This window comes from Protopterus annectens, chromosome 8.part0 (genome assembly GCF_019279795.1).
Source record: "Protopterus annectens isolate FY-2018-M chromosome 8.part0, PAN1.0, whole genome shotgun sequence".
NCBI lineage: Eukaryota > Metazoa > Chordata > Ceratodontiformes > Protopteridae > Protopterus > Protopterus annectens.
In genome coordinates, this window is record NC_056741.1 from 1,090,951,377 (window position 1) to 1,090,966,302 (window position 14,926).

A 14,926-nucleotide genomic window follows, 5' to 3' on the forward strand; every position below is an offset into this window, starting at 1 on the left:
ATAGCTGAGCTGCATGTTAGTGAGGCAGTCTGGGGAAGTGGCTAAATTAATTAGCCATGTGCTTTTCTCTGGAAATGCGAGTGGTTCACAATTCAGGGAATCACTCAGCTCAGTAAATTTCCATGGGTGAATGAAAAAATTAACACCATCAAAATACAGTGTTTGTGCATGCCTGTAGAGAATGATTGAAACTGGATGTGTTTATGTGTGTGTGTGTGTGTGTGTGTGTGTGTGTGTGTGTGTGTGTGTGTGTGTGTGTGTGTGTGTGTGTGTGTGTGTGTGTGTGTGTGTGTGTGTGTGCCCATGTCTACCTGGGTGGTCATATTTTGGGGAGCAGGATGGGGTTAGGTAGGGAATCAAGAGTCTGAATGTATGTGTCTTCAACTATGTATGTGGGGGAAATGGCTGAGTTTTTCTGTAAGTCCAGTCAACTGTTGTGGCCTTGTATGTTGGATGTGTGTGTGTGTATGTGTGTGTGTGTGTGTGTGTGTGTGTGTGTGTGTGTGTGTGTGTGTGTGTGTGTGTGTGTGTGTGTGTGTGTGTGCGTGCACGCGCCTGTGCGTAGGGGGTGTGTCTTTGCCAATTAGATGCATGGGCCTCTGGGGTAAGCAGTGTCTCCGTTAGGTCTGACAGTTCTAATGTTAAACAACAGTGATTCAAAAATATGCTAAAAGAGCCAATGATTTGATAAAGTATGCAGGTATGTACTCATTGTGGCTATAGCTGTCTCTGAAACACATTTTGTCACTGTCGTATAAATTGATATACCTGTAGTAAGCAATTTATGTGAGTGGTGAGTATCTTTCTGAATCCTGAGCAGTATGCTGTTATTGCCATTTGAAACAGAATGATATGTATGTATCCCAGAATTCTCCACTGTACCATCTAAGATTTCAATCCACTACTGTGGTTTATTACGTAATGGCTATACATTTATTCATTGCTGTCACACAGTGCTTTGTATGACTGCAATTATAAGTGGTATGTCACACTAGCACTGTAAATTATTCTGTGCAGGTAGTCCAGGAGGCTAAGTGTTATGGAAGCACATATGCCTTTGCATATGTTTGTTGTACTTTTAACTTTTGTTTAAGAACATTTTTAGGTAATTTCTGCCTCAATACTTCTGTAAAGTTCATTTTCATTCTAAAACAGACTGCTTAGCAATTTATGGTGCATTAACAGCCAAACATAGGAAGAAGTTATGTAAAAGGTCTAAATTAATTTCTTAAATAATGAGGATCAAAACAATGACGTTAATTCCTAGTCAGGTGATCAGGCCACAGAAGAGCATGTGACATAGAACAGAAACTAGACTATTATGGGCTTGAGTGTGGCTAGAGGTGACGTCAATCAAGCAAAACATTTTATCCACACATAGTGGACACATTCTTGTATTTTATCAATTAGTGGACACATTCTTGTATTTTATCAATTAAAAAAAAAAAAAAAACAAGCAGCTTCTCTATATGGTAATAAAAATGGCAAACCTGAGGTCAGATAAATGGCTACTAATATATCAATATAAATGTTTGTGGAGAAAAATATAGTGAAGAAGAAGTTAGAGATAAGGAAAAAGTCTAAATGGACGTCTCTAGATTTGGAGAATGCATATGACAAGGTCACATGAAAGCTGATTTGTGCAGTACTGCTAAAGTCAGAAGTCCCAGAAGCATTGATAGAATTATTGCAGGCTGTGTACAAGGATCCAAGGATACAAGTACAGAGTTCAGATTCACAGAGGAGTTCCAAGTGGGAATGGGTCTGCAGCAGGGCTCAGATCTGAACCCAGTGCTGTTTGTAATACTGATAGAATACATTAGAAAACAGGTCAGACGGGACAGATCAACAAGGATGCTGCATGCAGATGTAAGGCATTACATGCAGGCAGGTGAAAAGGGAATGGAATGCATCAGTGGAGGCACATTGGATGAAACTGAGTACTTTTGGTTTTCATTCACAATGTTATGGAAGAAGATACTCACTTTCTGGGCATAAGAATTATTTAGGATAAGGAAAACAATAGATATATTTTGAGGCTGCACAGAAATGAGCACTTTTCTAACTCTTACCTACATTATAGTAGTAAGCACCCTTACCACCAAAAGAAAAACTTTGTGAAGGGTCAAATGTTCCATGACCTCTCTCTCCGTAATGATTTGGTGGTTGAGTTAAAGTTTATTGAGGAATTATTTTTGGCAAGAGGTTATCTGAAGACCCTTATAGCCCCCCTTAATGATGAAATACTAAAGGGACGGGGTCCTAAATTTATACCCTTGTTAAATACGAAACATATACCTATATCTGAAATGACTGTTAACTACACAGGGAAGGTTACAACAGAAATTAATAAGAATGCCCATTTTTTTGTTTATAAATTACAAACCTGGACATCCGGTTATACAGAATTTGTTTGTGTCTTTCGGCTTTTCCCGGTTAGGGGTCGCCACAGTGGAACTCTGGTCTGCTAATGATTGGCAGTTGATTTTTACGTATCGGCTTGCCAGGCCTGATGCACAACCTTCAACAAAGGTACGCCCATTCACGCATGTCTCCACACAGAAGACGCTCTAGCTGAGAATCAAACCGGACAGTGTCTTACTGTGAGGTGACAACACTCCCGCAGCACCACCACCGCGGGTTATATACAGAATATTATATCAAAATATTGGGACTTATTTTCTGTGATGCTGAGTAACCCCAAGGTTTTTTCTAAGCCTTTAGTATATAGTTTTAAGAGAGGTTTTAATCTTAAGAACATACTTGACAGAGGACCTGGTTTGATACTTGGACCAAATCTTAAAGGGAAAAGGGAACCTTTAAGTGTGGCATGTGTCCACAATGTTCATATTATGACAAATAATGCAGAAGTATTCATCCCACATATAAATATGACTTTAAGAGGTACAAAAATTTTACAACTGCTCTGCTAAGGGAATAGTCAACTTAATTTATGGCCTCACTTGTTGGTCTTTTTACATAGGAAACACCGAACGAGCATTAAAGTATAGAGTTTATGAACATTTGTATGAGATGAGAAGAAAGATGGAAACTAATGCATTATATAGGCACTTTATTAAATGCAAAGAGGCCAGATTTAAATGCCTGCACACCTCCTGGTTTAAATGACCATATATCTTTAGTCCCATCCCTTAAATTTAGGACACTAAAATTTTAATGGAACCATTTTTACAAAACATTTTTTATTATAAAATATTTTTACTTTTATTTCTTGTGAGAGTTTATAAAACAGTAGCAGGTTTTTATGGAAGCCTAATTATAATATTTAATTGCTTATTTGAATATTTAATTGTCTGACCGTTTGCTTGATTGTTCACCAAATTAGAAGTGACTGTTGGCTATATATTTTCTGTTTTGTAATGTTTTATTCTGATGAAGTCCCCAGTGGCAAGACAAAAGCACTAAATCAATAAGTTTGTATGATTTTACTTAAGGTTTTGGTACATTTTTTACGTTTTATTTGGTGGATTTTGGGCTTGCAACCTTGCCTAGACATTTTCATTTTTGGTTTTAGTCTGTTTAAGTGTCTGGACTTCCACAGCATACTTTTTGAGTTATTTTAATACTGTAAATGTGAGATAATTTCGATTGCACAATAGATCTATTCTCACATGTAATGTAAACAAAATGAAGTGACTCACTGTGAATTCATTCTCTAATTAAAAACTGTAGCAATATCATGTTATTTATTCAAAAGCCAAAACCAGTTATTACTTTTCAAAAGTTATTGAATGCAATACTTCACACAATACAACTTGCAATAATAATGACATCAACATTTGTTTATTTCATTTTGTATCTGGTTAAAGACCCATGTAATGCTTAAAATTTCTGCATTAGATATACATCTATAATGGAACACCGAGTCTCTGTAAAATCAGATACAAAAAAAGAAGAAAAAATAAATAAATAAAGCACAAAAAATGTGCACTAAAATATTACTAATGAATAAACAATGATGTAATGTTCCCTGCAGTCTCACTCCCCACTGAATGAGGGGATCCTCAGTCATAAACCAAATCTCTAAATATACTCCCTTAGAAATTGCACAATTTTTTAAATTTATTTTTATATTTATTTATTTATTTATTTGCTCTATTTGCCCCCATTATTTGTCAGTCAATCAGCCTCTTCCCAGTCAACTGGCCCATTTGTTCCCCATTGCAGGAGTGACAGTCAACCATGAATGGCCATCATTCAGACAGTCATCAGGGATGGTTTCAGATTTTTTTCTTTACATCCTGGTCCTCACATACCCATGCAGGGAGTGAAGGCATGCAGTGTGCTGACTGAGGAGGATGTCCACTCACATCTGCAAGGGGTGTTCCTTCCAAGCACCCCTTTCCCTTCCCCAGAAGCAATAAGAGTGGTTTCCCCTTAGTCTCCACCAGGCAAATAACATTGTTCAACAAAGCCCTGAGTGAGTACAACCCACCCCACCACCCCCTCAAAGAGGTAAGCAGGCCATGCCCATTCACTCCTTCCTGTCTTCTTCGGGCCTGGGCCACTAATCCAGCTGTTAGCTAGTTTGCAGCCAGGGAAAAGTAAGAAAAAAATGAAACTCATTTCCCTTTACCCTACATCACCCAATCTCAGATAAAACATTATAGAGAGTTGCAACAAACTGTAGCCAATTCAATATAATATCAACTTTATTTAAAGAAACGTGACCATTGACGATTTGTAGGATTTACATATAGTATCTATGTGTCACGTATATGCTAGCATATCTCTCAAATGTCCTTGATTTTGTAAACTATTCCTGATTTTTCCTCATATTTTTGTCCTGTCCCTCATAAAATTTTTGATTTTCTGGTAAATTACTGAGGAGTGCAGTCAATAATGCCATAGAGCAATGTTTAAAATTGTCCCTGGTTTTGGGCCTTCATACCCCTATTATTTTGGCTTTATCCAGAATTCTTGGACAAAGAAGTTGAGAAATATGTAAAATAATCCAGTCTAAATTATGAAACTATCAAGTGTTTCATGAACAGTAGGTGCCGGGGAGATTTCCATCTTGTTTTATCCAAAATCAAACAGTTCAGGATGTACTTTTAGGAATAGTGACAATTAATAGTGTATAATTAAAATTAATTGTGATGAAATAGCCAGTACGATGATGAAAAGTCTTCCAGCATGAATTTCTAATATAGTTCTAGGCTGTAAATTGTGTCTAGTTTTGACCGCTCATTAAAAATGACTGAGAAATCATAAACAATCTTAGAGCAGAATCAGCAAGCTTGCCTAAAGCAAAAACAGTGGTAGACAATATTGGATTACAGAATCAAATTATTTCAAGCAAGTATAAAATATATTTTGCCCCAGCATTTATTTATTACTGACATCTATACGTGCAAAGGGTGCCTTGATTGAAAACTAAAAGATTTATTAATAGTTACTTAGCCTTACTACTGTGAAATTTCAAACAGTTATCAGTGTTAGCTGTTATACAGAAAACATTACAAATATTAAAAGGAAAATCTTTTAAATCTGTTTGTAACACCACCTGGAACAGTCATCTGAAGACATGTAGCATCCCTTGTGAGTCTCAGTGGCAGCCACACAATGGTACAGAGAGAAAAAAACATTCTTCTTTTGGACTCGCTACTGTAGTCCAACTGGTGCTTTATTATGTCTAGTCAGACAAATGGTACAGGGAAAAGAAACATTCTACTTCTGAACAGTGTCATTTTCAAGAAATTCAATCTACTGCCTTCATAAAAAGGTAGAATACATGTTTAAATTATAAGATACTAGACCAGCTTCATGGATGTTTAGTGCATTTTGCAGTGCAAATTAGCATGGGTAGCAGCAGCATACAAGGTGTGGGTGATTATAAGATAGCATTGTCAGGCAAGGAGCAATATAGAACAACATGCAGCACATGCTAATGAGTGTATAATAACATGGTAATAAGAGACTACTTGCAAATGACCCTAAAGGGGTGTATGACTGACAACACCCCATATGGTGGACCAACTCAGAAATGTCTAATTGGAGACATGGCGTAACACTAAACCATTTTGAAAAACAAGATTTGGGGTATGCATGAGGACAGCCATGCTAAACTTATTAGTAACAGTAGCTCTGTGGCACATGTTATCAACCACCATCAGAATCAGTGCCTGAAAAGTTGTACATAATGGCCATATATGACAATGGAAGAGGTTCAGATGGTGCTTAAAATACCATTATACAACGACCCCCATTAATATTCAAAAAAGTGCACGCTGATTGGTCAGCGTGCACATTGTAAATCAGTTATAGTAATGGAAAAAAGGTCCGGTCGCCCGGACTTTTTCCATTACTATAACTCTTTTTTTAAGCAACGGAGAACACAAGATCTCTGTTGCTTCATACTGTCTTGCTATGTTAAACAAGTTTAACATAGCGAGACAGCTTTTAAAAAAAGCAACGGAGATTCTCCATTGCTTTTTTTAAAGCTGTGTCGCTATGTCAAACTCCTTTAACATAGCGAGACAGTTTGTAAAAAGCAACGGAGATCTTGCTTTCTCCGTTGCTTTTTTCAAAACTGTCTCGCTATGTTACATGGGTTTAACATAGCGAGACAGCTTTAAAAAAGCAACGAAGATTCTCCGTTGCTTTTTTTAAAGCTGTCTCGCTATGTTAAACCCATTTAACATAGCAAAACAGTTTGTAAAAAGCAACGGAGATCTTGCTTTCTCCGTTGCTTTTTTCAAAACTGTCTCGTTATGTTACATGGGTTTAACATAGCGAGACAGCTTTAAAAAAGCAACGGAGAATCTCCGTTGCTTTTTTAAAGATGTCTTGCTATGTTAAACCCATTTAACATAGCGAAACAGTTTGTAAAAAGCAATGGAGATCTTGCTTTCTCCATTGCTTTTACCCACAGCTCTGATGTACTGCGTAGGCATACGCATGCGCAGTACATCAGAACTGCCGCAGAATACCAGACAGATGCAGAAGGGCAGCAAGGAGGCATTATACAATGCCATTATTTAAGAAAAGTAATTATTTTTTTTCTTAAATAATGTCATTGTATAATAGCAATAACCCACGCCTGGGTGTGGGTAATGCTGGATTTACCCACGGTTGGCATTGTTTGGCCACACGGGCTTACCTGCACCCAGGTGTGGGTTATTACTATACTATCTCACAGACCAGTAGACTGTGGGCCATTTTCATGCAGACAGGAATACTATAAGAGACCTTGTCAAACTGTATCCCCCACAAGCAGAATCAAAGGGGATGTATGTTGTCCCCATTCTTGTAGATGCTAAGATATATGTAGTTTTAATCCCTTAATTAATGGCCATTTTCTAAAGGACTGTTCCTTAATTACCAATTGTTTCTGGCTATTTTTTATATAAGTTCCTGTATTTCAACATTTTCCATGAAATATACAAGAAATGTTGTTAGTATAATTCGATAAACTTCCTCATTCTGGGATCTACCCACAAAGTCAAAGGAGCAGCTGCATCTTGAATTGTAATGAAAAAAAATCAAACTAAACAATTCTTTATGTATCAACATACACAAAAATGAAAAAAGATCACATTTATACAGAAACACATATACTTTTTAGACCTGCAATCACAACAATGTTACATATGTATACATTCGATAGGAGTTTTTTGTTTACTTTACTCTAAAGAAAATTAAAAGCTACTCATTTGTTTACAGCTGACTGTTTTATGACTGTCACACTCTGCCAATTTACAAATGACATTCTGGCCTGAAATGCACCTTAATTTCAATTAACAATGTGTTTCTTCTGCTTCAAAATATTATGAAACTTGCAGGACAAGACACCACAATAGTCCTACTTTAACTTTATTTTGCACAACTTAATAGCTTTTACAGAAGGTCAAAAATAAAATCTGAAATATCCATACGTCTGAGCATATATATTATGTATATTTTATTGTAACACATGAAGTGACAGAAAATATGTTTTTCCTTAAAAAGTAGTATTTTCAGTTCTTATTTCATAGGAAAGTATTAAACATATGATTCAGACAGATACTGTGTATGATTCATGAAAAATGCATCCAGTACTATTTTGAACAATGCAACAGTGCCCAATAACACAAAAGCAATGCAAAGTAATTCAAAGACCAGTATCTCACTAGTGGCTCATTATAATTTAGTCTATGAATGATACACTGTGCAGGCAACTGTGCTAGCACTTCCCCCAACAAACACAGAGAAAGAAGTTACATAGGCATGTACAAACACACAGACATACACATAGACACACAGATGATTACACACACACACACACACACACACACACACACACACACACACACACACACACACACACAAACGTGCTGATATTTATGCACACCATACACATACATACACACACATATCCACATAGCTGCACTCATGTTCCTACATACACAAGTACACACATACACATGCACACAAACACATGGCTTCACATTACTCACTTGCCCTGCTCCTGTCATAGGAATGAGTGGGTGTACCCTGCCAAAAGATGAAGTATGCTTTTTTTTATAGTTTTCCTCCCTAAATGGCACAGCAGAGACTTTTTTCAGTTGTTCTACTAAAGTTCTGGGGGAATACACATTGCTAATTAGCATTAGTTATGCCGTTAGATCGCTGACTTTGCATGCAGCCTTTACCAGGAAGCATAGTGTAATGCTATGGACCAAACCCTAATTATCACTGTAGAGCTACCACTGTCTTTAAATCACATTGTCATAACCGTCTGAGAAATTCTGAATCCCTTACACTTGAGTTTGTTATCCTAAAAAAAAAAAAACACAAAAGATACTTTTTGTGAACCAAATAAAAACCAAGCAAGCAAATGTCTGTATAATACTACTGCTGGTACCTAGAAGCAAATGACCATTACAGCAAATTTTTGATAATAAAATATTATGACATCAGCTATAAAATTCACTAAACTGGTAGTTCAAGCTGTAAAGACACATCATCAAGTTATCTTCATGTAATGTAGTGTTTACTGCACATTATCCTAAACTGAGTAAGAGAGGTACAAAATCATCTGTATTTTGGAAACATCAGTAGGAATTTTATTTCTGATGTAATGACAACTCAGTATGGAAATATTCCAGGCCACTACTGTACAAAGCATAGAGATCAGAAGTTTGACACATCACCTACAATGAAAACTGAGCATAGTGCAAAATAGACTATGACAGTAAAGACATATGAACTGAAGCTGTTTGTTCCTCATGTTTGAAAGTCTATAACTCAGTCCCCCTTTCAGGTTTTATTGAAAAATTCAGTGGTAAGAACAAAAGGGAGTTTGGTAGCATAACATATTTAACACTGTTATTGTAACCTCAAGGGGCTTGTGCAACATACTTCTGTCTTCGGCTGCTAGAAAGAATAGCACTGTAGCCATGGCATGTTCTAACTGATGAAATATATAGGACTTTTACTTCTGCTATAATGACAACTCAGCAAAGAAGTATTCTAAACTACTACTACATTCTGCACCCCCAAAAAAAACAACTATGTTGCAAAATGTCTCTTTCAATTATTATATTTCTGCTCTTCTTTGAGATTGTTGTACAACCCTTTCAAGTAATATCAACATCCAGTTTAGCTGCAGAGCACAGCTAAGACTACATTTCTAAAATCTGACCTTCCAGTGCAGCACACATCTAAATTTGACCCCCCACATTGTATGCAGCTTGATAGCATGGCACTGAAGTCATGTAATGTTTCAACTGAAATAATAGTAATATATTTGGTGAACTATATAAGGCTTTTACTTTTAATATAATGATAATGTAGTAAAGACATATTCTAGACCATTGCTTTATTCAATATACCACGAAGAAGCTCAAAGCAACACTCCAAGTGGAGTTCAGATGTATTGCAAAATGTCAGACTGGAACAGTGAGCACCCCTAAATATGCTAGTGTAGTGTCCATCTCTGAGGGCAGCCATGCTGGTGCAGTGGTTAGTGTTGTCACCTCACAGCAAGAGGTTCCCTGGTTCGATCCTCAGCTAGGGTGCCTTCTGTGCAGAGTCTGCATGTCCTCCCTGTGGTCACGTGGGTTTTCTCCGCGTGCTCCGGTTTCCTCCCACATCCCAAAGACATGCTGTAGGTGGATTGGACACTCTAAATTGGCCATGTGTGTGTGTGTGTGTGTGTGTGTGTGTGTGTGTGTGTGTGTGTGTGTGTGTGTGTGTGTGTGGGCCTTCTGTGGAAGGTTGGGCGCCGGGCTGGCAACTCGACACTGTAAAACTCCACTGCCAATCATGAGCGGACATGTGATCCACTGTGGCAACCCCTAACTGGGAAAAGCCGAAAGAAGAAGAAGAAGTGTCCATCTCTGAAAGACCATATCTCAGTTCTTCTTTGAGACTGCATTGTAAAACCTTCATACAGTAACATGATACTCAAAGAATTCTTATTCTGTTGTCAGGAATGTCAGTGTATAGCTACACTGAAATTGACCACACCACATTTATATCTCAGACATCTGGCCTGTTAACTATGGTATGTTGCAACTGAAAAAAATACACGTATACATTTTTTTCTGAAAAATCTCTTACATGTTTTTTATATCTTCTGCAATGTCAGCTCAGTAAAGAATTATTGTATGCTGTTACTAAATTTAGTGTAATGAGCAAAAGTTGACCACATCACCCACAATGAAAACTGAGTAAACATGTCAGCCATTGGCAGTAAAAGCATATGAACTAAGGCCACTGGGACCTATCTTTGAAAGGCTGTATTTCCATTACGCTTTTTGAAATTAGACTATGAAGCTTTCAGGTAATGACAGCAAGATGTTAAGCTATAATATATACCTAAGACTGCAATTTTAACCTCAGATCTTCAAGTACATCACAACTCTGAATATGACACCACAGATTTGGTCACTTAAAAGCACACAGGGTGTAACAACTGAAAAAATATTTCTTTTTCTGAAGAAATATATAGGGGATTTACTTCTGATATAATGATAGCTCAGTAAATAAGTACTATAGCCACTATCATGTCCTCCATGCTGAGTAAACATTTAAAACACCACTTCCAACGGAAACAAGGTATAATGTAAAATGTCAGACTTTGATGGCAAACACATCTGAATAAAGTAATGTAATATCTATCTGTAAAAGTTTATGTCACAGTCTCCCTTTGAGATTTCATTATGAAATTTTAGCAGAAACAAACAGAAGTACTGGCATTACAAACCATGTAATATTCCCATTCTACACTTAGAAGTTTTAGTGCAGCCCCATGCAGAATGTGACCCCATGCATAAACATTTGGCATTTTGCCCATGACATGTTTTAAATAATGCAAATAACACAAACATGAAAACACACACACACACACACATATATATATATATATATATATATATATATATATATATATATATATATATATATATATATATATATATATATATATATATGTAGGACGTTTGCTTGACTGAGCAAATGTCCGAATCCATAAAACCCGAACACACTTTAATGAAAGCGCTTTTATCTAAAAAGCACTTTTGTTAAAGCGTATGACAAAAAAAAACACACATTTACATTTTAGCAGGAGGGCTTCACCTCCCTGCACCCCCACACCCCCCTACTTTAATATTCTCCCTCCAAGTCCGCACTACAGTGGGGAAAAAGGAAATTTCCCAATTTCCCTTACCCGCACCGTAGTACAGCCTCGGCAACAGTCATACTTATGCAAAAGTGCTTCTTCAGTAAAAAGCACTTTCTTGTAAGTATGCCCAGCCGTTTGGATTTCGGTCACTTCCTCAGTCAAGCAAACATCCTAGATCCATGTTTTTCTTGACTTTTACTTTTGATGTATTGCTCACTCAGTAAAGAAGTATTGTGGGCCATTATTGTATTCAGCATACTGAGGTTAATTTAAAAACAGCACCACAATGAAAATCAACTAAAATGCAAAAATGCAGATTCTGGCAGCAAAGGTAGTGGTTCCTGTCATTGAAAGGCTATATATCTAACATGATATTTCAAGATTATAACAAAACAGGATTCCAGTACAAAATACACTCAAGACAACAAGTATCGTGTTAGAGCTTCCAGTGCAGAGCACCTCTGAATTTGATTCCATAGCTTTAGATACTTGAAAGCATGACTTTTTAGCTATGGTAAGTTACAAATGAAAAATGGTTCTTTTGAAATGTATAGTATTTTCACTTTTGATCTAATTGCAGCTCAGTAAAACAAAATCTAGATTATTATTGTCTTCTGAATATTGAGAAGATCAAAACAAAGCTCCTAATAAAAGCAAACAAAAACAGAATGTAATGCAAAATGTCAAGCTTTGGAAGTGAACACTTGTAAACATATACATGTAGTGTCTGTCTGTAAAAAGACATATCTTATCCCTCCCTTGAGATCTCATTATGAATCTATCAGCCAGTAACAACTGGATTATCAACTCCAAATACACATATCCTAAGTTTCAGTGCAGCCCTTCTCTGAATTTGATCACAGTGCTTTAGTTGCTTAAACATTTGCCATGTTAACTATGGTATATTGCAAATATAGAAGATTTTTACTTTTGTTGTAATGCTAATATAGTAAAGAAGTATTCTATGTCATTATGGTACTCACTTTTACTATGCAGATGCTATGCACATCACTACTATGAAAATCGTGATTATGCACAATGTCAGACTTTGGCAGTTATAGGTATATGAACTAAAGGCACTGTTGCCTGATTTTGAAATACTGTATCATGGGCTGATGTGATATTTCATTGGAAACTTTCACTTAATAAAAACAGAGCAATTAGTTGTAACGCACACCTAACTTTGTTATGCAGTGAAGCACAATTCTGTAATTGACCCCATAGCTTTAGTCATTTGAAAGACTGGCATTGTAGCCATCGTGTGTTACAACTGAAATGATATTTATATTTTTCTGGATATATAGTTTTTACTTATGATTCAATGACAACACAGTAAAGAAGCATTCTTGTATACTAATGTGTTGTACATACTGAGCAAAAGTCACAAACAATACTACCAATGGAATCCCAGGTGCAATACAAAATGTCAGACTGTTGCAGTGAACACCTCTTAACATGTTTATGTAATTTCTATCTGTAAAAAGCCATACCTCAGTCCTCCTTTGAAATTCACATTGAAATATTCAGGCAGTAACAACAGGATGATCAACTGCAAAAAACATAAGATTCCTATTCTGCATTTAAAAATTTCAGTGCAGCCTTAAACAGAATTTAACCCACCACATTAGATGCTCAAACATTTGACAGGTTAGATATGTCATGTTTCAAAGGAAAATACATATTTTTTCTGGCAAAATATAGAAGATTTTTACCTCTAATGTAAGGACAACTCAATAAAGAATTATTCTAGGACGTTGTATTCAGCATACTCAGCAGAAGATGAACAATACACCCATATTTAAAACTTAGTATAATGCAAAACGTCAGACTGTAGCAGTAAAGGCATTTGAATTAAAGCCACTGCAACCTGTTTGAAAGGTTATATTTTACCCCTTTGAGATTGCATTATGAAATATTCAGATAATAATCTCAAGAGATTCAGTTATAAAACATTCATAAGATTGCAATTCTAACACCAGAGCTTCCAGTACAGTACAGCTTCTTGTGTTTCACCACAGCTTTAGCCATATGAAGGCATAGCATTGTAGCCACAACATTTTACAACTAAATAAATATTTTTTCCTTGTGAAATATATAGGGGTTTTAGTTATTATCCAATGACCACTCATTTAATAATTATTCTAGCCCAACACTGTGTTCTGCTTACTGAGCAGAAGTTTAAAATGACACTCCCAGTGAAAATCAGGTATATTGCAAAATGTCATAGTGTAGTAGTGAGTCCTCTAAATATATAGTGGCTGCAAGTAAAATAAGAACATATCTCAGCTCCCTAGTTGAGATTTCAAAATAAAACTTTTAGGGAGAAATGACAGATTGATTTACTACACAAAACACATATGTTTCCTAGTCTACCCTTAGGAGATTTATTGCAGCCCTATGTTTAATTTGAACCCACCAATATTATCTTCTCAAACATTTGCCATGTTAGCTATTAGCTATGCCATGCTGCAAAAATATAAAGGGTTTTTACTTCTGATGTAAAGATAACTCAGTAAATAAGGATTCTAGGCCACATTTTATTCATAGTGATAAACCCCAGCTGAACTCAGCAGCAACAATGAAAAACAAGTCTAATGCTACGCCAGCCTGTGGCATAAAATGTATCTGAAATTAAACCACAGTTTCTTGCTGATAAAAGGCTATATCTCTTGTCATTCCCTTTGGAATTAATCATAAAGATTTAATTTAATAACAAAGGCTGTGTGCTACAAAATGCACCTATGACTACAATTCTGGCTTTACAGTTTCTAGTGCAGCTTTCCACTGAATTTGACCACACAGCTTTAACCACTTGAAAGTATGACATTGTAGCAACATGTTACAACTGAAAACAATATCTGTTGCAATATATAGGAGTTTCACTTCTGATCTAATGAAAATATAGCAGATAATCCTGGGATTGTACTGTATTGTAACTACTGAGCAGTAGTTCAAAGCATTGTTTCCAAGGCAAACTGGTTATAATCCAAAATATTCGACTATGGTAATGAACATCCCACAAACATACTGATGTAGTTCCTGTCTGTAAAATGCCATATCTCATCCCTTCCTTGATATTTCTTTGTGAAGCATGTGGACAGTAATAGGAATAGGAATGATTGTCAAAAAAAACCACTTAAAATTCCTATTCTATCCTTAGTAGCTTCAGTGCAACCCCACTACTTTCGTTGCCTAAAGCGTTGGCATGTTAACCATGGCTTGCTATAAATAAAAATACTGGTAAAATATAGAAGAGTTTTACTTGTCATGTTATGGCAAATCAGTAAAGAAGAATCC

General features: G+C 36.3%; 1 protein-coding gene across 2 annotated transcripts in view; it reads left to right on the plus strand.

The window, feature by feature from the left end:
- KCNN4 (potassium calcium-activated channel subfamily N member 4) overlaps nt 1-14,926 on the plus strand; it is a 785,842-nt gene that overhangs the window by 527,549 nt on the left and 243,367 nt on the right. The window lies entirely within an intron of this gene.